Source organism: Microtus pennsylvanicus, chromosome 9 (genome assembly GCF_037038515.1).
Source record: "Microtus pennsylvanicus isolate mMicPen1 chromosome 9, mMicPen1.hap1, whole genome shotgun sequence".
NCBI classification, from domain to species: domain Eukaryota; kingdom Metazoa; phylum Chordata; class Mammalia; order Rodentia; family Cricetidae; genus Microtus; species Microtus pennsylvanicus.
In genome coordinates, this window is record NC_134587.1 from 10,306,897 (window position 1) to 10,329,859 (window position 22,963).

Sequence of the window (22,963 nt, forward strand, 5' to 3'; positions counted from 1 at the left end):
ATTTAGAACACCACAATACATGTGGAAACATTTTGTATACTAAAGATATAAAAATTAACTTAAATATATAGCAACAGCTAAGTGCTTAAGAGAATGAATACACACACACACACACACACACAGAGATACATAAATATTATTCGCTCAGAGAAAAAGAACTGGAGCTGGACATGGCATATTTATAATTCCAGGAGTTGGGAAGCTGAGACAGGATAATTTTCATGAGTTCAAAGCCAGCCTGGGCTACAGTGTGAGACTTACATTAAAACACACACACACACACACACACACACACACACACACACACACACACACACACACATATAACACATACACACACATATATGTATGTATATACATATATATATGCTTCATCAACCAATACTTTAAAATATGCCAAGTAATATGGTAGATACTTAATAATTACTTGCCCAATCGGAACTATTATTTTGGTTTAATAGGCTGACAAATGTATCAATCATATTTGCTTATAGGCTAACAAGTATTTATTGACTTATAAATCTAGCCATTGGATTTCTTGTTCAAATTAGTTGATATTTTCGATCTTTGTGCAGCGATAGGAAGTCTAAACCGTGGGGCAGAGCCATGGCAGGACAAGATTGTGAAACATTTCCTCTACTCTTTGACAGAGTATTGGTTCAAAGGAGTGGTGCAGTCAAAATTGTAACCAAAGGTGGTTTATTGACTATGTCAACTTGACACAAACTATAGTCATCCGAGAGGGGGGAACTTCAACTGAGAAAATACCTCCATAAGATCTAGCTGTAGGCAAGCCTGTAGAGTATTTCCTTAATTGGTGATCAGTAGGGGCGGGCCCAGCCCTTTGTAGGCGAGGTAATTCCAGGGCTGGTGGTCCTGGGTTCTATAAGAAAGCAGGCTGAGGAAGCCATGGGAACAAGCCAGTAATCAGCACCCCCCATGGCCTCTGCATCAGCTCCTGCCTCCATGTCTCTGCCTTGGTTGAGTTTCTGTTCTGACTTCCTTCAGTGATGAGCTACAATGGGGAAGTACAAGTTCAATAAACCCTTGCCTCCTCAATTTGCATTTTGGTCATGATGCTTCCAAAAAAATCTGAAGGAAAAATATTATTACAGTAGTTTTGGATGGACTCCCACCTTAATGTAGACTTTGGGCCCTCTCTCCCATTGCCCTGGTAATACTAGAAATGTAAGCATCAGCTTTGCCCAGCCTTAGGCATTAAAACCCCATACAAAAACGTGGGGCTGTCAGGGCTTTGCTGAAACCAATAAAAGAAAACCACTTCCTCCTGATCCAAAGAATGAAGTTTACCTTTGACCCTGGGTGGAGACATGACATTCTGACCTATTCCCAAGATTACTGCATTATATATTATTGCCTCTTCCCTTGAGAATAATCCAGCTGAGACAGTCAATCATAGGCCTAGGAGACAAGCCCCGCCCCTTCTGCCCAGGAAGGCTGATTCTGCTGAAGACAAGCCAAGGAGAGGGGAGGAATAATTATCCTCAAGGAGATAAAGTGCTTACTCTTTCCAAATACTCCATGCAATTGCTTGCAGATCTTCCATAAAGCAGCATTGCAGAGCTGGCCTGCTTTTCTCAGAAAAACACAACTCTCCCTAGCCTCTTCCATTGCCATCTCTTGACTATTCAAATAGTAAAATTCAAAACTAAACAAGGGACTTTTGCATTTCCCTTTCTTACTTCACCGGGTCCTGCATGAGAAGCAAGGGAAACTGGGTCAGAACAATAAGGACCTAGCTTGCCAAAGCACAAATCATTGGGTAGGAAGAGTAATTGTGTAAGGTGGCCGATTGATAAACCGTAAACAGGGAGGAGGTGGTAGAACTCTTCTCTGAAGACAAAACAAACAAAAACCAACCAAACAAACAGTTAGTACAGAGCCTCGTACTTCTGAAACCTGGTCTCACAGGAAATCAGGGATGAGACACCATCCTGGGCTAGCTGTCTGGCTGTCCACGAATCCTTTGTGCACACAGAACACTTAAAGGAGGCTCAGTATTTCCGGGTGGTGGTAGATTTCACCTTTTCTGTTCATCCCACGCTTTCAGAAGAAACCATTCCCCCCATGTTTAAAGAGTGAAGTGAACTGCAGACTCTTGTCAGTGAGAACCTGCCACGGTCCCTGGGGACACAAGCATCGTCTCTACCTTAGCACACGCGGCCTGCTAGTTTAGGGATGATAGAACCAAGGCTGTTGGAACGGTAGTTTTTCTGAAGAAGGGCTCATAGCTTACTCAAGAAAATGTTCACAATGACATGGCTTTTGCTATTTTCAAAGTGTCTAGGTGTGTGTGTTTCAACCTGGTTTTCTGTAAATATTTCAAGATGGTTGCTCTCGACGGGGAGGAAAGAGGCGGTGCATTCCTTCAAGAACGAGGCCCAGCTGCTGTCTAGATTTCATTTCAAGTGACTGGTTCCTGAATGATATTTGCGTCTTTGCTGACGTTGATTTTAATCCAGGCCTAAGAAATGAAAGAACAATTTTGTTCTTAGTATTCTGGAAATTTCCTGTTTCTGTCGAGCAGGATCAAGGACCCTGAGGAGTGAAGAGACCCTTGTGAGGGTGGGCTCCTCCTGGACTTGTGAGGGTGGGCTCCTCCTGGACTTGGATGTTTTGGCGGCTGATGGAAGAGTTGGGGCAGAATCCTCAGCTATGAGGTGCCTCTCCCATGTGTCCTAGTGTGAAGGGAGCATTTTATTTCTCAGACTATTTATTTTTCTGTTAGTGTTTCACTGGGGAAGGGGTGGTATTTTTATTTCTCATTATCTAGTTGATTTGAAATCCATACCACGAAGGAAGGAAAATTACTAGTAGAGGCTTCGGAGGAGCGGTTACAATTACAGAAATTATGTTAGGAAAAAGAATGCCATCCTCGAGAAACTATTACTTCTCTGGTGGAGACACAATTAGGGAACAATAGAAGGCAGTTCACAATCAAGAGCTGGCTGTGTAGGGTGGGCAGAGAGCAGCTCCACATGGATTCGGGGAAGGGCCGAAGATAAGGATACAGCTCAGCATCTCTGGCAGCCATCGGCTTCCAGGGAGGAACGTCTGCATTTTCCTCGAGACTTAGCCCACTTTGCGAATCTACCCTTAATGGACGGGATCAGAGCTTTTTCTGCTCGGTGGCATACCAGTGACAGTAGAGCCTGGCTAAATGGGATGCGGAGATAAGTCACCTACAGCAGGTCTCCCTGGCATCCAAGTGAGCACGCATCAAGATGGCCTCCGCATGACAAGCACTCGCTTCCGTCTCCCTGACAACAGTTTCTGCAGAGCGGAAAACCATTAAGAGGTGGATCACTGCAGTGATAGCCTGCATTTTCCAAGGGATAAATCTTTTCTGCAGCAGAGGGTGGCAGCTACATTTCAGTTCCCTGGCTCCCCTCCTGTATGCCGTGCCCAGAGTGGCTCAAAGGCCAGCAGTGGCTGATGGAACTATTTCTCACAGGGTGTGAGGCAGCGGGGAGAAATCGCTCCTGATTTACAGAGACACCACCTTCCTCGCACTCAGGGTGAACATCCGCTAGGCCATGAGTGTGAGCGGTTTTCAGCTGTTCCCTAGAGAGCGGATGCCTATAGCTATCGAAAGATTCTGAAACATCCCAAGTTTTGACCTGCATACACCCTGAAAGAGAAATTCTTCATGGGGGGAAAATAAAAACCATTTTCTCTGGCAGATATGGTGAGCATGACAAGAAGCTCCAGCAATCAGGACTATATTCAAGTTCTAATCAAAGGCGGTAATTAATTGAGACCTGGCTCACCTGTCTGCCAGCAGGGCCCGAAACCTGCCTCAATTGCTTCTTTCAGTCACAGGCTCGGTAGAAGACGTGCCGTTCACGGCGTGGGCTGTCTTGACTCCTTTTCCTGTTGTTATAAAACACCTTGAAAACAACTGAGGGGACAGTTCACAGTTCAAGGGCTTGATCCACCATGGCAGCCAGTCAAGGCATAGGAACTTGAAGCAACTGGCCACCTCACATCCACAATCAGGAAGTAGACAGGTACAGATGCCTCTGCTTGTTAGCTTTTCCCTTTTTGTAGTCTAGACGCCAAGCTCAGGATGGTGCCCTCCACTCTTAGGGTCAGTCTGCCCAGGTCAGTTGACCTTCAAAGCAAGCCCTCCCAGGCGTGCCCAGAGCTAAGTAATTCCTCACAAGTGAGCCCAGGCTTGTCTTCTAGGCCACTTCTAGGCCAGATCCTGTCAGGTTGACAGCGCTAACGCTCGCAGTAGCCGCGACCTCAGAAGAGTACTTTGCTTGGCTACGGTTTTGTTCTTTTCTTTACCAAGTGTGAAGATATGAGCAAGCACATGGGTTATTATGGTGACCGGATTATATCTACTGTTATACATGCTTGGTGCGAGGGGTCAAACCCAGGGTTTCATGCACGCTGGGGAAGCACCCCCAATGAGCTGCATCCCTGTCCCATGACCGGATTTTAGTGTGCTTTTAAAAAAAAGTTAAGTTCCTTTTGTGAGAAATGTCTTTCTACATCAATGAGTAAAGGCATGAATAGTAAAAGAACACTTTGTTTACTAACCATAAAAACATTTTTGCTTTTTTAATCTCATGATCTGGATTGAGTGGCTGAGTTGAATCAGGCTGTGAAAGAACAGCTTGCGTTCAAGATCCCCGAGTCCCAGTAATTTCAGAAATCTAAATGGAGACTATTACCTGCCAATTGAGATAATAGTAACGACAGCTCATAGTTCTCGAGGCTTTTTCATGTGCAGACGCTATGAGTTTACATGTTATTTCCCCATAACCCTCATAACTATCATGTTCCTTTGTGTTACTTTTCTATGGCTGTGACCAAACACCGGGACCTAGACGACTTATAAAAGAAAGCATCTAATTAGACATGCAGTTTCAGAGGCTAAGAGTCCATGATGGTGGCCCAAGGGCATGGGGACAAGTTCACAGCTTGAGTCACCAGTAGGAGGCAGAGAGGGAACACTGGGATTGGCAGGAGTCTTCTGAGGCCTCAAAGCCCACCCCCCTCAGTGACACACCTCCTCCGACAGGGCTAAACCTCCTAATCCTTCCCAAAGAGGTCCACCAATGGGGCTTGAATGAACATGAAATGAAATTTAAGCCCTGGCAATGCTGAAGCATGCATGGGCAGCCCATATATGGCGGTTCTATTGAACTTGTCCATACTGGGTTTCATTCGTGGTCTAAGTTGATGAGGATGACTGACCAGGTCTCTCTTTCTCAAGAGGGCACCAGATCTCATTACAGAGGGTTGTGAGATCTCATTACAGAGGGTTGTGTTGCTGGGAACTGAACTCAGGACCTTTGGAAGAACAGGCAGTGCTCTTAACTGCTATTAAGCCATATGAGCCCATGGAGGTAAACCGCTGCATCCTTGTTTGGCAGACAAGGAGAAAGACATGAAAGATATAAACTTGGCCAGAGTTATAAGACCAAGGGAGTGGTGGAGCTGGGCCCACGCTCATGCAATTTAATGTCAAATCCACGTCCTTAACTGTTGAACTCTTCCACACAGCATACTTTAAAGAAAATTTATGTAAGCTGGGACATGGTTCAGCTGCTCAAGCAGGGTTTACCTTTTCTTCAAGGCAGAACATGTTTGTCTTGGTGCCCAAGAAGGCATGGTCTAGGTTCTTCAAGATCTGAGCAGCTTTCAGCTGGTTCAGGTAACTGTCTCTTAAATTCTATGTCCCTGCCACAGAGACAGGGATTAGAAAGAGGAAATCTCAGAGAGAGAGAGAGAGAGAGAGAGAGAGAGAGAGAGAGAGAGAGAGAGAGATTTTATTTCCCCCCAAGAAGTTGTTCAAATCTAATTGTGGGTGGGATAACTACTTTCAATCGCTCGCTCATTCATTCAGGCCGGCGCCGTCACTTGTTTGACCTTGTTTACACAGTCTAAGAAGGTCATTCCCGGGTCAACTAATCAAGGCTTGCCACCTACTCAGAAAACAAGACCCTGACTGTAAAAGTCAGATTAACCCGGTTATTATCTGGCTTGCTGTATTTGCACTGGCCCTGCCCACATGTGCCCACAGCACCTCATCGTTCCTGTAAACGTAGGCAACTGTATGTTTTTCCTACTTGCTAAACAAAAACCATTAAGTATTGATTTTTCTTCAGAGAGTGCGCCAGAGAAATTTCCCTTAAGGATTTGAGCGAAAACAGTGAAAGTATTGTTCAATACATCATATTTCTGGAAAGGTTACCACTGGTTTTTATTAGACACATGGGCTGAATTCCTTTAAGCATGCTTTTATTCCTCTTACAGGACTGGATTTGTTTAGTGTTTGGTTTTCACTGTCGTCTTTAAGGAATCAGTAAGGAATCTGCGCACGGTAGCCCAGGGGAGGGGCCTGAGGCCTGCGCACAGGTCGCGTCTCCTTTCCGCCCGGTACCATTTAGCCACACCCGGGATTAAGATTATCTGGCTGGGCTAAACAGAGTCTTGTAACAGCTAAAATCCCAGCACTCGGGAGGCAGAGGCAGGCGGATCTCTGTGAGTTCGAGGCCAGCCTGGTCTACAAGAGCTAGTGCCAGGACAGGCTCCAAAGCTGCAGAGAAACCCTGTCTCGAAAAACAAAAAACAAAACAAAACAAAAAAAAAAGAATCGTGAAAAAGGAAACCAAAGCTCTCTTTAAAAACGAAGTGCCTAGCTATCTCTCCTCCCTTGAAAACTGCCTTTGCCCCATCTCTCACTGTTTGCCTGACCTCTGTGGGTATCCCAAAGGCAATAATACACTTGCTGGAAGATTCAAAGCTAAAATCCACAAATGAGAGAAAGCATGGGATCTTTATCTTTCTGAGCCTGTGTTCCTTCATTCAGAATGATTGTTTCCAGCTCTATCCGTTACCTGTGAGTTTCATGATTTCATCTTTCTTAATAGCTAAATAATATTCCATCGTGTGGATATGTCACGTTTTCGCCATCCGTTCATCAAGGATGTAAAAGCCAGAGGCCGTGGGTGTTCGAAGGCAGCAGTGTGGGCAGCTGCACGTAGGAACTCTCCGCGATGGTGCCGACGGCTGCTTCTGTTGTGTCTGGAAGACCGTTTCCTTGGAGTCACCCTCCACCTCCGGCTCTTGCAAGCCTTCTGCTCCTTTTCTTCGTAGATCTCTGAGTATCTTGGTTGGACAAGCATGCAAAAACCAGTAATTGCGGTGACAATTCCCATCCTGCATGTGAGACTCGAGTCCTGCCTGTCCCCATAACGACTTGAAAATGAGGAGTTACTGAACAAAGCGCTTGGGAAGGCTTGTAATTTCAGCTAATTAGCTACTGCATTTTAAAATTAGTTTGAGAAGTTTTGTACAGTGTGTCTCTGTCATGCCTACCCTTCCCCAGCCCCTCCCAAGTCACCCCATGCCTATCCGGCCAACTCTGTGTTCCTGCCACATCCATCTGGTCCAGTTTGCTCTGCCCATCTTTCTTGGATGTGTGGCCTTCCACCAAAGCGTGGTTGACTTACCAGAAGCAGCATCTTTTTTCTTTTATTCACTGCTGAATTTTTCCATATTTTTTATTTGAATTTTTTTTCTCATACAATGTATTTTAATCATGGTTTCCTCTTTCGCAACTTCTCCTGCATCTCCCCGACCTCCTTACCTATCCACCCAACTTCATGCCTCTTAAAACAAAACAAAAACAAAGCAAAAGATGAAAATCAAAAGAAGTAAAAAAAAAAAACAAAACCCAATAGAACAAAAGCTGCCAAATCAAAAAGTCTGCAAAATAAAACAATATTTTATTTTTAAAAATATATACTAAATTGTGATATATATTCTTTTCCTTGAAACAACCCAGAGTGATACAATTGGGATAAAAAGAGAAGTGAAAAATATCTTCATCTCTAGATAAGATGGACTGTTTCCCTCAAACACACTCATCAGTTTTTTTCTCTTACCTTACTCAATAATTGTGATATAATGTTGAATCAAGCAGGAGAATGGAAAGCACAGCTATATAAACTGAGAGACCCTTGTTAACCCCTGCTTTCTCTAACCAACACAGAGGATAAGGTTAGGAAGACATGACAGTCACCATCATGGAAGGTGATTGCTCCCCGGGTTTCAGGAATGTGGCTTCTGGTGTCTGAGGAAGGCCTGAGGTGATCACAGCAGACAGCAGACAAACCCTTGGAGATTCCACCTCTGAGCTCTTCCACCAGCTTGAGCCTCTTCAGCGGGAAGGAGACGATGCGGAAGGGAAACCTCCACCTTTTCTAGACTGCTAGTGTCTAATTTTGGTGGCTCATGGGTGTTCACGGGGCGAAAATCTACCATTTTCCCAGATTCAAGAAAACCAAGTTCTAGTGAATTCGTGGTATGTTGCTTCTCCTATGTTCATGTGAAAGATAAATTCTCTGAGTGATGCAGAGTTCAGTACCAAGAGAAAGAAAGAAACAAAAGCCAGGCAAATAACAATCTACAACAAAGACACCAAAGAAATCAACCAGGGGCCAAGTTTACCCTTTCCAGAAGAATTCTCTACCGATGGTCGATTTACAAAATGTTCTCTTAACTAACAGGACCCTCTGTGGTGCTTGGTGTGTCTTCCTTTTGCAGAGACCCAGTTAACATGTGGTGTTTTGAAGGCTCTTGAATATTACAAACTCTCGTACTTAGCAAGGGTACAGGCGGGGCGCGCAGGCTACCTCTATTTTTCCTTGAGGTTTTAAATGAAATCAGTGGCCTCACTTACTTGTCTCAATTTTATTTTCCCATTAGGAAAGAACACGGCTCAGACGGATGTGCTGGAGGAAACGCCCCAGGAAATCCCAAGCAGGGCGCAATCAGTCACCATTAATGCCCAGAAGGATCAAAGCTACTTGAAGAAATACAGCCACTTACGGATGGACGGGAAAATTGAATTCATGAAGCCGTGCCTTCTCCGTGGGCGATTTCCCGGAGCTGAAGCACTGGAATTGCACGCTGACCGTGAGTGCCAGGCTTTCCCCACTGCAGTTAGCACACTTTAAAGATCAGGTATTGAATTTTAGCTGATTCCAGCATCATCTTTTTCAACGCTATAGACAGCTGTTAAACCATAAAACATTTTGAGATTTTTTTCTCCTCTAGGGTCTAGGAAATATTGTGTGAACAAATTGATTACTTTAAGATGGGAAGGTATTTAGTAGACATCTTCAAGTCGGTATTAAACCTTTTAAAAACCAATGAAAAGTTTGATATTTAAGGAACATTTGCTTAACCTATGTAACCTAGAGGTAGAGTAATTTGAATCTGATGAAAGGGAATTAGAACAACAACCAACCATTTGATGAGGGCATTCTCATAGAATTCTAATGGAACTCAAATAATAAGCGTTTTCATGGTTTTCTTGCATGCTTATTTTTAGTCTTGGATTCTCCAAGTTACTAGGGAGTTGCTCGCATGCATGGGAAATGCAATTCTCCTCTTGTGCAAACTTGACACAGTGCTTACCCCTCTGCTTTGATTGCATTTGCGTGTTCATTAATGTAATCGGAACATGTAGCTTCCCCCGAGTTTTCACAGGCTCTTCCTAATCAGCTGCTGGTGTTTTCCCACATGTCACATCAGGGTAGTCAGGCAGGGCTAGTTATTGATGAAGAGGGACAAAGTTATACAGAGGAAGGGAAGAGGAGAGGGCTTTCGGCTCACTCCGAACCGATGCGGGTGGGGTCCGGTCAGTTCCCAGAGGGCTGATTGGAGAGCCAGGCAGCAGTCATTCTAAGCCCTCAGCTTGAACTACTGAACTGGGGTGTCCGAAGAGACGTGATGTGGACATCAGTGACATTCACTCCAGAAAGAGGGTTCATCTCCAAGAGACGATAGCTATCTTTCTTCCCCAGCTGGTCTCCAAACTGCAAATCCAAGGGACTCCTGGTCACCTAAGTGTAATCTGGGTTATTTCCAGTGTGTTTTTAAGGCTTGACAGTGATGTTGCAAGAAAACAAGGCTTCTGATTTTTCTCAGCCTCTGTCATCTGATATGGGTGAGTTAGTCTGAGGGCACTTCCTCACAGAGTATATGTATGATAATTACACAGTCTGTCTTTGCAGCCAATCAGGATATGCTTACACAGCTTAAACAAACTGATCAGAAGTTAGAAATTAAGCCCAATGGATACAGTAAAATAAAATTAGAGAAAATTTTCCAAGTTAAACAAAATGTTCGAAAACTCTTTTTTTGATCTTTTATAGATTAATAGAGGCGGAATGGAAAGAATTACAGAATTCCTACTCTTACCTGCTCTCACGTTTGCTTGTGCTAGCCTCATTTCCCTGTCTGATAGACTTTGTATGTATGTCCAATGAGATAAGGTCATGGGAATCCACAAGCTTTTCATTTAAAACCTTTTTTTTAATGAGTACCAGGCTAGCTTTGAACTCATGACCTTCCTGCCTCAGCTTTCTAAGTGCTGAGAATACAGGTGTATGCCACCAGTCCCAGCTAAAACTCCACCAAAATTGCTCTTAGTGAAATTAAATGAAAATGATTTGGTTGGCCAATTTGGTTGGCATCCTTCTTTCCAGTGATACCTTTTACTATAATTATTGCTATCATTATTATTAAAATTTTGTGTTTGTGAGTGTTTTGCCTGCATGTATGTTTGTGCACCATGTGCATGTAGTACCCACGGAGACCAGAAGAGGGCATCAGATGCCTTGGAACTGAAGTCACAGATGGTTGTGAGTAACCACATGAGTGCTGGGAATTGAACTCAGGTCCTCTAGAAGAGCAGCCAGTGCTCTGAACCTCTGAGCCATCTTTCTGTTCCCATCCCTTTTAAATGCATTACTTTCTTTTAGAAGTGACCAGTAAGTGAACTGAAGTAACAAAAAAATTAGACCCCAAAAGGTACAAATTAGGAGAGACTGATTTCAGACTCTTAATGACTTCCAAAGATTGCTAGGAGATCGTTCCCATCTATGGCACATGACTGGGATAGGTCCTGATGACCTGACTAATATAAACAAAACCTTAGATGATGACAAGGACTTAAATAGTCCCAGGAAATTATCAGCTGAAGGAGAAAGTGAACCCTGGCTAAGAGCTTATAGTAATTTTTTTGGAGAGATTAACAACAACTATCCAAAAAGCAAGGTTATTCAATTTATAAAGATAATTAATTGGATTATTCCTCACATAGTATGGGACACACCAATAACTGGAGCCCCTACATTCTATACTGGTGCAAATCAATCAGGAAAGGCAGGTTACAAATCAGAAAATTTAAGTTGAAAAAAGCCCTTATAATTCTGTCCAAAAGTCAGAATTATATGCTATTTTCATGGTACTTAGGGATTTTAAAGAACATAGCTACTGATTTGCAATATGCAGAAAGAGTTGTTTTGTATATTGAAACCACTGAATTTATACCAGATGATACTGAATTGACTTTATTATTTATTCAGTTATAAGATACAATCAGGAATAGAAAACATCACATATACATAGCACAGTCTGATCCTAGATGGGTCTGCCAGGTCCTTTAGCACAAGATAATGCAGAAATTAATAAATTATTGATTGAAAATGTGCTGAGGCCCTCAGAATTTCACAATAAGCATAATTTCAATAGTAAAGATTTTAAAAAAAAGACTTTTCCATCATGTGGCAACAAGCCAAGGGAATTATAAGGAAAGTCCTACTTATTCTTTATAAACCAAACGCTACTACCTGCAGGAAGTACCCCAGTAAGTATTCAAAGGAATGGAATCTGGCAGATGGATGTGTTCCATTTTTTAGAGTTTGGAACACCACACCCTTGATACCTATTCACGTTTTCAATGGACAACTGCTTTGAGTTCGGAAAAAGTAATCACACATTTGCTAGAAATTGTGGCCATCATGGGTATACCTGCACAAATATAGACATACAATACTCAAGCTTTATGTCTCTAAGAAAATGAAACAGATTTTTTTGTTTATTATAAGGTATATTACAAGTATACCACATAATCCTACAGGGCAGGCAGTTATAGAAAGATCAAATTGAATTCTAAAGGATATGTTAAATAAACTGAAAGGAATAATAAAGACCCCCAAAGTGGATTGCATAATGATTAATTAACTTTGAATTTTCTAAGTGCTAATAAGAAAGGAACATCAGCTACAGAGAGACATTGGATAGTAGAATAAAAAAAACTATGGAATTAAATCAGCTGATATACTTAAAGATGTACTGACTTTGGAATGGAAACCAGGATATTTATTATGTTGAGGAAGGAATTTTGCTTTTGTTTTTACAGGAGAAGAAAATCTACAGATACTATCAAAAAAAAGAATAGATGGCATTTAAGCATTTTTAATAACGTAAGTTCTTTTGTATGACAATGAGGCATGTCTGCTACTGGTAGCACCAATCTACTTCAGAGAAGATAATGGACATCAAAGAAACTCCACATGGAGTTTGCTTTCTTTGTGACAAAGTAAGCCACTGGGCAAGAAAATGCCCTTGTCTCAATGGCTGACAGTATCTGTCCTAACTGGACAAGAAGGACGCAAAAGAAAGTGATTGCCAAACTTGTCAAGACAAAGAAGGTCAGCCTTTCAGAATATCCTGCTTCACACATCTGTAGGATATGCTAGGCCTATAGGCCAAAGATGGATGCCCTAACATCGGAATCACATGCCTTTAATACCAGCACGAGGGAGGTGGAGACAGGAGCAATAAGGCTGGGCAGGGAGAGGAACATAAAGGGGGAAGAGACAGGAACTCAATGGAGTCTGAGGTTGGTGGAGAGCATTGCAGGATCACCCCATGTTTGTCTGAGCTTTGGTTGAGGTAAGATCTCTCTAGTGGCTTAGCTGCTTTGCTTTTCTGATCTTTAGTCAAGCTTTATTTATTAAAACACAGATGATATACCACTATAGCAGTAACTGTTGCCCACGACGGAGAGAAGCACCACTGTCTAGGGCTGAGATTGGTACTCGTCTATGGGTATAAGCATTACTACATAGGAGGCAGCTCGATAACATGCTCATTTAGTAAGACAGCTTACAGTAGGAGGCATGAATTCCCTCCTACGGAGCAGAAAGCAGTTGGTTACTCCAATAATAGTCATGCCATTATTGTACCATAGACACATCTTGCCTGGCAGGTTAATTATAGAACGCAGGGTTTGAGTCTAGTTAATACCATTGGTGCCTTTTGTTCTCTGGTGACTTTATAGCATGTTCTAGTTCTATGAAGGCTAGCAAGCAGGGAGGACGTTCTCAGGTCAGTTTCAGCTTGATTCCTCTTTGTCCTGTAACCAAAGTATATTGTGTCTTCTGCAATAAGGCCTTACCATATAGTTCTTACCATCCAAGTGGGAAAACAAGGCCAATGGCAATAGGCTGTGTTATTTTGAGGAAGTCTTGGGCTACCCTGACCAGTAATTTATATTGACATATCTTACTGGCACTGAGATTTTCATTTAGTAACCCATGTCTTCTGGGGGAACATTGTCCACCCATGTGGACCACCCTGTTCAAACTCCTTTTAAAAATGATTATGTTTTTACCCTAGCTTAAAGAAGTAGTGGATTTCCATATACGTTTCTCATAACAGCTTTATTTTGGTTAACTCGCTTCCCATCCATTGTCTCCCCTGTCCACTTACTCCTGTTGTGTTAGCGACGGGGCTGTGTCCCCAGCACCCCAGCCACCTGCTAGCTTATGCCCGAAATAACAACACACAAACTGTATTCATTTAAACACTGCTTGGCCCATTTCTATCTAGCCTCTTCTAGGCTAATTCTCACATATTAATTTAGCCCATTTCTAATCATCTTCATAGCACTGCTAGGGGCGCTTTCCAGGAAGATTCTAGCCTACGTCCATCCTGGATCGGAGCTTCATCACATGTGTCTGCCCAGGCGCGGGGAGCATGGCGTCTCTGCCTGAGGCGTCTTACCTCACTTCCTCTTCCTCCCAGCATTCTGTTCTGTTTACTCCACCCACCTATGTTCTAAGCTATGAGCCCAAGCAGTTTGATTATTACTTAACCAATGAAATCAACAGATTGATATATGACACTCCCACATCATACTCCCACCCCTGTTTAATCAAACCTTAAGTCCCCAGTGTCTCCCATCCCCCTTCGTATCCTGTGTACCAACTGCTTGCTTTTGATGGGCCTTGTGGTGCACATCTATAATCCCAGCATCCAGGAGACTGGGGCAGGAGGATGCCTTGACTACCAGTCTGTCTAGAATTCGAGTGAGACTCTGTCTGAAAAACAGACAGACAAGTACGTGAGTTAAAAGGTATGGTTGTACTGTGTTTTAAGCTCACAGGTTTGTTGTTAAGTGTCTTGAAAGCCAACACTTGTTTTGAAGCATTTGGTGCTCAACTGAAGCTCTTGGTTGACCCCACTATCTAGTAGCAGAACGAAGGCCTTGATCTAGCGCGCTATGCTGACTACCAGCTGCACAAGCTCAGGGGGCTTGGTTTCCTCGTAAGAAAAACAAACCAGGTTGTAGACCACGTTGACCTCTGGGTGTCCCAAACTTGCACACTCCAGGGAATCACGTGAAGTTCTTATTCAGATGCAAGGGACTCAATCATTTGTGGATCTAGTTCAGAGACAGATTCTGGCTCAGAGGTGGGCAGTGGGGCCTGGGACTGAATGTTCACTGCCCTTGCTTTTTCAAAGGCCATAACTTTGTTTTCCCTGCTAGAACGCTACATGAAAAACAAGTTATTATAAGCTGGATACCATGACTCACACTTACAATTCCAGCACCCATGAAGCTGAGGCAGTGGATTACCCAAGTTTGAGGCCACATAGTGAGTACCAGGCCAGCCAGTGCTATAAATAGCAAGACACTGTCTCAAACAATAACAACAAACAAACAAAGCTACAACAACAAAACACTCATGTTTGATTCTGTGAGCTCTGAGAGGGTGAGATGCTATTTTTTCAGTGGAAACCAAGGCAGAGAGCATTGAGGATACTTGGGAAGTGGGGGGTCTAAGCCCAGGAAGATGGGCATGAAAGAATGATGCTTGTCAAAGGGAAAGGTTCTCGGTTTGAGTTGCGCTGGGGGTGGGGTCTGAGGTGAATTTGGGGATGGAGGTGGGATTGAACCCAAGAGAATTTGCAAGGAGAATTGCATCTAATTTCCTATTGTGTTTAGTCCTTAATTGGGACAGAACAACACGAGCCCCATATCTCTTTGATACTTTCCAAGGAGAGCCACCGTAAAACTTCAGCATTTCTGAATTTAATCCATTACAGGCTCCTATACTTAATGAAATTACAACAATTCAACAAATGATATAATTGCCATAAATACTGCTTTAATATAATTATGTGTAGCTCACTGGAACATGCTATTGCATTCCACAATATAATTATGACATATGCTGTTATCAAATTCCTTATCGAAGGCATGCAATGAATGCAGCTAACATGTTAATCAGGTGTTAGGGTTTCCACCTGACAATGTCCCAATTTAACAAAATGATAGGATAGCAAACACATTTTTCACACAGCTAGGTGTGAGGACTGAGACAAAAGTGAGGGTGATTACGGTTTGTAGATTTGGAAGTGAGGCCTCTGGATGACCCCCAATGAATGCCTGAGGGTAGTTAAAATGCAGTTACCTTTCTACATTTGCTGCTTTTTATATTGTCTTTTGGATCATTTCTTAGGATAAATGCTCTAAACCCAGATGGGCACAAGGCTCAGCGTTATACAGTGTCAAAGAGCATTTTAAGAGAGATGTTTCAAAGAGAGCCTTCTGTTGGATTTGTCTGTCCTAGCCCCTATTGGGAGCACTGTAAATTTGGTTATACTCTGATTTCTAGCTTGTAGGAGTACTGCAGGGGCCTCCCATGAGTGGGTGATCTCATCCACAGCTGGCTTCTGAGCCCTTCAGGGAGCTGACTCTTCATTGTTTAGAGGCAGAGCCTCACATGTTGCAGGACAGCTTTGAACTCAGCATGTAGTTGAGTATGACTCTGAACTTTGGATCTTCATGACTCTGTTTCCCAAATGCAGGGATTATGGGATTGTGTTACCATGCCCAGTTTATATGGCACTGGGAACTGAATCCAGGGCATGGCAAATGTGGAGCATGTGCTCCACCAGCTGAGCTGTATCACCAGCCCTCGAAAAGCTAAGGTTTTGAAGGAATAGCCCACTCTGGGGGGTAAGTATCACTTTCTTCTTTTCTGCTGCAAGAGTCGTTCATTGATTGGTCATAGGTGATATCCAGATAGCCTAAATTGATGGCTGGCTCCATCTGATAGTGATGATGACGAGGCTTCCTCCAGCATCACTGAAACAAACGCTTTTCTCTCTCACGTCTAGCCTGTGGCATGACCAGAAACGAGTCACACACTATGATAGTAGCTGGCACCCAGGGGTACCTCTCATCTTCATGGAGACCCAATTTCATGAATCCCACTTTCTAGATGGGGAAACTGAGTCTGGAGATATTCTTCTCCTACTGTGGGGGCACTCAGGGTGTCAGCAACAGTCCTGCAGAGCTAGGATTCCAGCTAAGGGAGACCACGGAATGGAAGGCCTTTGGACCACAATTTCAGAATGCTGTTCACTCTGTTTTATCTGGGGTATCAAGAAGTTCTTAAGTAACATCTAATTACTGACTAGTTCTAAGATGTGGTAAAATGAAAAGTGAGGTCAGGGCTTTGTTGCCACCGTGCAGGCTGGCAGACGGTGAGAAGCTGTGGCATTTTACAGCAGGAAGCTCTTGTTTAGCTTCAGAGAAACCTGCACACCCGAGAGAGGAAAACTAGGGACCTTACAAAGTATGATTGCTTACTTTTCAATTTCAGTCTTTCAAGTAGTCTAATACTTCCTGGGACAAATAGAGTTTACTATGGAAATGTTTTCTTTGAAGATGCAATTTAAAGACAGATTTCTTGTACTCTCATTTGTGAATATATTGTCAACAAATTGCACGTATTTATTCAACTTGTCCAAATAAAAGTCCAATAAGGCTCAGAAATAGATTTCTCAGCAATTTGAATTTCTGATGCAGGGAAGGCAGCGAAGAGCTTGCTGCTTCATTCCTTCTCTTTGGATTAAAATCCAGGCAAAATGAGAGGCACGAGGAAACATTTGGGCAGTGGATTTGTTAGTAGCTTTCACTGTGGTAATGGTTCCCTATGTGTAGATACATGTATATAAATGCGAACTACTCATCTAACCAAGTGCAACTTTTTGCATGGCATGTCTCATTAAAGCAATAAAGTCAGTAGACAAAAAAACGAAGTGGAATAAAACTAATGCAATATAAGAAAATCATTAAATAATTTGAGATAGGGTTTCCCTGTGAAGACCACACTGATCTCAAACTCTTGCCTCTGTCTCCTCCAGATTGTGGGAATATAGATGTGTATCACCATGCACACAAGCTTGTGATGTGTGTGTGTGTGTACACGCACATGTTTGTGTGTGCAAGTGTGCGTATCCATGTTTGTATGTTTGGAGGCTAGAAGTGGATGTTGTATCTCCCCTATTGTTCTCCACTCTATTTTTTTTGAAACAGAGTCTCCCCTTGGCCTGGAGTTCTTTGATATGCTAGATTGGCTGACCCATAAATCCTTGGGATTCTGGGGGCTCAGACTGCTCTCAGAGGGGATCTTCCCCCTCCTTGTCTCTTTCCCCTTTGCTGTGGGACAATGATCTTGTATCCTGTAAAGCTTTATCTCTTGTATTGGTTTAAGAAAATGCTGACTGGCCAGTAGCCAGGCAGGAGGTATGGGTAGGGTGACCAGAATAGGAAAATTCTGGGAAGAGGAAAGGTTTAGTCTGCAGTTGTCACCTAGACACAGAGGAAGCAAGATGAGAATGCCTCCCTGATAAAAGGTACCAAGCCACAGGGCTAACATAGACGAGAATTATGGGTTAAGATGTAAGAGTTAGTTAATAAGAAGCCTGAGCTAATAGGCCAACCAGTTTATAATTAACATAGGCCTCTTCGTGTTTCTTTGGGACTGAATGATTGCGGGATCAGGCAGGACAGAAACTGCTGTCAACAAATGGCGACCAAATACTAGGCTGACACGCATGGCCTGCCACCCACCTCAGGTCCGGGTCCCTGTACACCAGCTCAGGGTTAGGAGAGAAGCAGCCGAGAGCATGCCAGCAGCTCAGCACTCTCTGCCTGGGTAACTGGCCAGACTGGGTCTGCAAGGTGTACACAGGCAGGAGAACATGCTGGATTCTTGCCTCCACACACAGAGATTTCCAGGCCACTCAGTGTGCTGCATGGCAGATTTAGCTTTTACTCAGATAAAAAGGGTTTATGTACTGCTCTCCCAGAGTTGAGGTGGTGAGGATGGCTCCTACCCAGCAGTCCCAGAGCAGGTGATAAACTACCTCAGCCATATTGAAAGACTCAGAGAGGTGGAGCCAGCATCCAGGGCTACTGAGACCAAGCTTCTTACCATTTTAAAAGTGCTCCTCGTCAGAAGATTATTTTTTTTTTATTTTTTTGGTTTTTCGAGACAGGGTTTCTCTGTGGCTTTGGAGCCTGCCCTGGAACTAGCTCTTGTAGACCAGGCTGGTCTCGAACTCACAGAGATCGGCCTGCCTCTGCCTCCCGAGTGCTGGGATTAAAGGCCTGCGCCACCACCGCCCAGCTGGTCAGAAGATTATTACAGATACATAATAAAGACAAATTCAGATGTAAAAGACCTCTAAATGGATCACAGTGATGAATAAATGTATGTAGGCTTATGAGAGATAAGAAACAGTTAAAAGAAAAGTAAATGGTTTTAAAAAAATAAAACAAAATCTTTAAAGAGACAGAGTAGACAGTCATAGATTAAAAGAGTATAAAGAAAAATAAGCCACATAAAGATGGAATATACACAGAGAGTATGGATTATGTATATTATTGTGTTTTCTTTGAATTTTTTTTGACTGTGAATGAGTTAAGTACAGAGAGACATCTCATTGCATGAGCTGCTAAGCTAAACCAACATATATATATATATTTATAAAAGGTATCTTGACTTTAAAATTTGGGCCTAAGAATATGTTGCTTTGGAAAAGAGGTTCTGCGGTTCTGCTTTTGTTTTCACAGAAGATGAGAACCTATGGATTCCTTCCAGACTAATGTGGTTTGATCAACCAAAACCCCCCTGAAGAATCTCTGATAGGAGTGTATTTCCCATATGATACAACATTTCAGAAGATCTCTGTTGGAGTTTTCTCTGAGTTCCAAATTCAGAACAGTCTCAAGACTGTTGGATGAGATGATCCAGCCTCACAGATTATTCCATATTCTTGACCATAATTCTTAATTTTCTTTAGGTCCCCATAAGATTATCAGCACCCCCAATTAGTAGGAAGTATTCTAGAAAACTATGCCCAAATTCCCCCCAAAAATGGATTATGGATGTTTGTCTTTGTTTAGAGTGTTGGTTACAAGCTGTTATGGATAATAATAATAAAAAAGCTAAACAAAGGAGATTAGATTCAGAGTCCTTGTTTTTTTTTAAGGGGGCTAACGTGTGGTGGGATAATGGTCTTGTATCCTGTAAAGATTTGTCACTTGTATTGGTTTAATAAAATGCTGATTGGCCAGTGGCCAGGCAGGAAATATAGGTGGGGAGATCAGAATAGGAGAATTCTGGGAAGAGGAAAGGCTCAGTCTGCAGTCATCACCCAGACACAGAGAAAGCAAGAGGAGAATGGCTCACTGATAAAGGTACCAAGCCACGTAGCTAACACAGACAAGAATTATGGGTTAAGATATAAGAGTTAATCCTAGCACTTGGGAGGCAGAGGCAGGCGGATCTCTGTGAGTTCGAGACCAGCCTGGTCTACAGAGCTAGTTCCAGGACAGGCTCCAAAGCCACAGAGAAACCCTGTCTCGAAAAACCAAAAAAAAAAGTATATATATATACATATATATATGTATGAGTTAGTTAATAAGAAGCCTGAGATAATAGGCCAACCAGTTTATAATTAATGTAGGCCTTTGCGTGTTTCTTTGAGACTGAACAGATGAGGGACCAGGTGGGACAGAAACTCCTGTCAACACCCTTTCCCCTCCTCTCTTGTCCTCCTTGCTCCCCCATCACACACACACACACACACACACACACACACACACACACACACACACACACACACTCGTTGCTCCAGAATTTGAAATAATTTTTGTTTTCATATATGAAGGTGAAATATGACACAAAGAAGATGCAGACCATTCCTATTTAACCCCCTGGAGTTGGCAGGCAATGAAATTCAGGAAGGCCACTTGGAATCTGAAATACCAGCATTCACCTCCACGTGTGCCTGTGAGATGAGTTAATGTTTGGCAGGAGTGAGGAAGGCTTCAATCTGCATGGTAACAAGAAAAGGGGACAGAACGGCCTGCAAAATGGAAAAACTTACTTGCATTTGCAAGTAATTAAACACACAAATCTGAAAGTCTAAAGAGCTAAATAACAGATTTGGCAAGCACATATGTATTTTTTCTGGGCTGAGGGAAGAGTCATTAAAATGATATATTTTTTATAGAAAACAGAGAAATTTTTGCTTTTTTCTAGGAATGGAACTTTGTGTAGCTTCAGCATCCATCCTGGCAGTAGGACGTCAGGGACAACGGTGGGGACAGGGGAGGGAAATGAACCTTTGCTGTGGAGTCCGACTGGGATCTTACCAGCTGAGAGAAAAAAAGCTCCAGTCCAATTAAGAAAATTCACTGTGGAGTTTGTCTACACAGAGACATTATTTCTTTTATATGGAGACATTTCAAACTTATGAACAGGAGAGAGGAACCAGTGGGGGAGTTTAGGGACTGGGACCTTGAAAACGAGCCATTCTGTTTCTTGTCCTTGACAACTAGTCCTGTCTTGGCTGGAAGCCGTGAGTGTCCTTGGTTCTGTTGGCAGAGTCACGTCCTGGCTGGAGGCCTGATAGACCAAAATATTTAGGGACACTGGTTTATGTGCTGGTTTATTGTTCTTAATCTTTCTTCCCCTTTACATAGCAGGTTTAATGAGCACAGCTGCCTGGAAGCATTGCATGATGGGACTTCTGGAGGATGTGTCTGGAACCCCAGTCAAGATGCTGAGCTGGCAAGTTGCATGGCAAAGGACCAACCAGCTCCCCCCAAGCCCATGCCTCAACCCAGTAAAGTCTTCTTAACTCCTTGGGGATTTTTCCTAACTGCTCACCTATAATAAAATGTTTTCTGCAACTCACTCTTCTGCTGTCTGGGAAATGCAGCCATGAGTTAAAGGAGGAGGAATTTTAATGGTCATTGATTACCAGCCATCTAGTTCCTGATACCGCTCACCTGAGGAGAGAAGACTGTCACAGGGCAGAAGCCCCTTCACCTTGCTTTCCCCCTTTATCAATAAGAGTGTTAAAAAACCAAAAAGTCATGCGTAAGGCCTCCATGTATATGATCTCTGGGTACTTGTTCCTTTCCAGGTGTAATTCCTGTGAATTTTTCTGGGAATATTACAAACAAAGCTACACACTTCATTTGCATCAAAAGAAAGTGCTGGTGCTGGCTGGTTTTGTGTCACGTTGATACAGGCTAGTCATTTGAAAGATGGGAATCTCAGTTGAGAAAATACCTCTGTAAGATCCGGCTGCAAGCGAGCCTATTGGATATTTGTAAATTAGTAATTGATGTGGGAGGGCTCGGTCTATTGTGGATGGTCCTATCCTTGGGATGGTGGTCCTGGGTTCTGTAAGGAAGCAGGATGAGCAAGCCATGGGAGTAAGACAGTAATTAGTGTGAAGGCCAAAGTTATGTTTTAAGTTTAAATTGCTATAATTAATAGATCCATAAAACAAAAATACTTCAAACCTGTAAGCCCCACCTGCCCAAGGACAGATAACTTCCTGAAATGCTGGGGGCTGTTGTTCATGTAAGATAACAAGCTATGTGTTTTCACACCTGTACACAAGCCTGGTTGTCCCAACTGCTCAAAACGTGCCTGATCATACGTAGGCAGGAAGTATGTCAGGATGAAGGCAGGAAGTATGGAGTCTTGTGGGGTTTGCCTTCATAAGACCCTGACTAATGTAATTCACAGCCATACTCTGGGAATCCCAGGTATGGATGTGACCAGTGTCCATCATCCTGTCCAGTATTTAATAAAGCTTGTTTCAAATCTGGTTTAAAAAATTGTGGTCTTATTCTCACCTGGTAGAATTAACATTTTCTGGAGGCCCCAGTGAGATAAGATCACCCACCCAGGTTTTAAAGACAGACCTTTACTCTGGGACTCCATGGCTGAAGGGCCACCTCAGAAGGTTACACGCCTTGAGACTTTCCAAGGTTCCAAGGCATGCTTTTGGGTTGCAGACTGTTAGAATGAACTTCCATGCTGAGAAAAGCTGTAAGTATCAATGGGGGGCTTCCTTGGTAAGTCAAAGTAATTTTCTGTGATATCTGGCCTTTGGGATCCCGATCTGGGATGGGAGAAATTCAGCGAGACCCAGTCCTCTCCTGTCCAGGGCAAAAAGTATGTCGTCACCCACCCACCTTGTTCTGGTTATTTAGAAAGTTTTGTGGTTCTGTGTTTTCTGTTGTGTTCATAGTTTTTGCTGCAAGCATGTGACAGAAATGTGTCCGACTCGGTTGAATGTATGAATGATGGTGGCCACCGCATGTTTTGTTTCTGATTGGTCTCCTATGAGTGTGGATGAGCTTTCTGTGTTCTGTGTTCTGCCAGCCACCACCACTAATAATGTTTGCCATGGCTGATTTGATGGCCAGGGCTCAGAATTGTAGAGAGGCTGCTTGCTTGTTCCTGGTGTGTCCAGACTCGAAAAAAAACACACACAAACTGTATTAATTGAGTCACTGCTTGGTCGATTAGCTCTACCTTCTTATTGGCAAGTTCCTACATCTTAATTTAACCCATTTCTATTAATCTGTGTGTCGCCACATGGCTATGGCTGTGGCTTATCGGCAAGGTTCCATCTGGCATCTGTCTCTTACATAGTTTCTCCCGACTCTGCCTTC

General features: G+C 43.1%; 1 long non-coding RNA gene across 2 annotated transcripts in view; it reads left to right on the plus strand.

Moving 5' to 3' along the window:
* LOC142856736 (uncharacterized) overlaps positions 1-21,149 on the plus strand; it is a 53,337-nt gene extending 32,188 nt beyond the window's left edge. For both annotated transcript variants that reach the window (XR_012911712.1, XR_012911713.1), the window contains exons 3-5: positions 8,749-9,006; positions 15,994-16,144; positions 20,969-21,149. This is a non-coding gene — a long non-coding RNA (uncharacterized LOC142856736). The remainder of the gene's footprint in view (positions 1-8,748; positions 9,007-15,993; positions 16,145-20,968) is intronic.
* Positions 21,150-22,963: the final 1,814 nt, after the last annotated feature.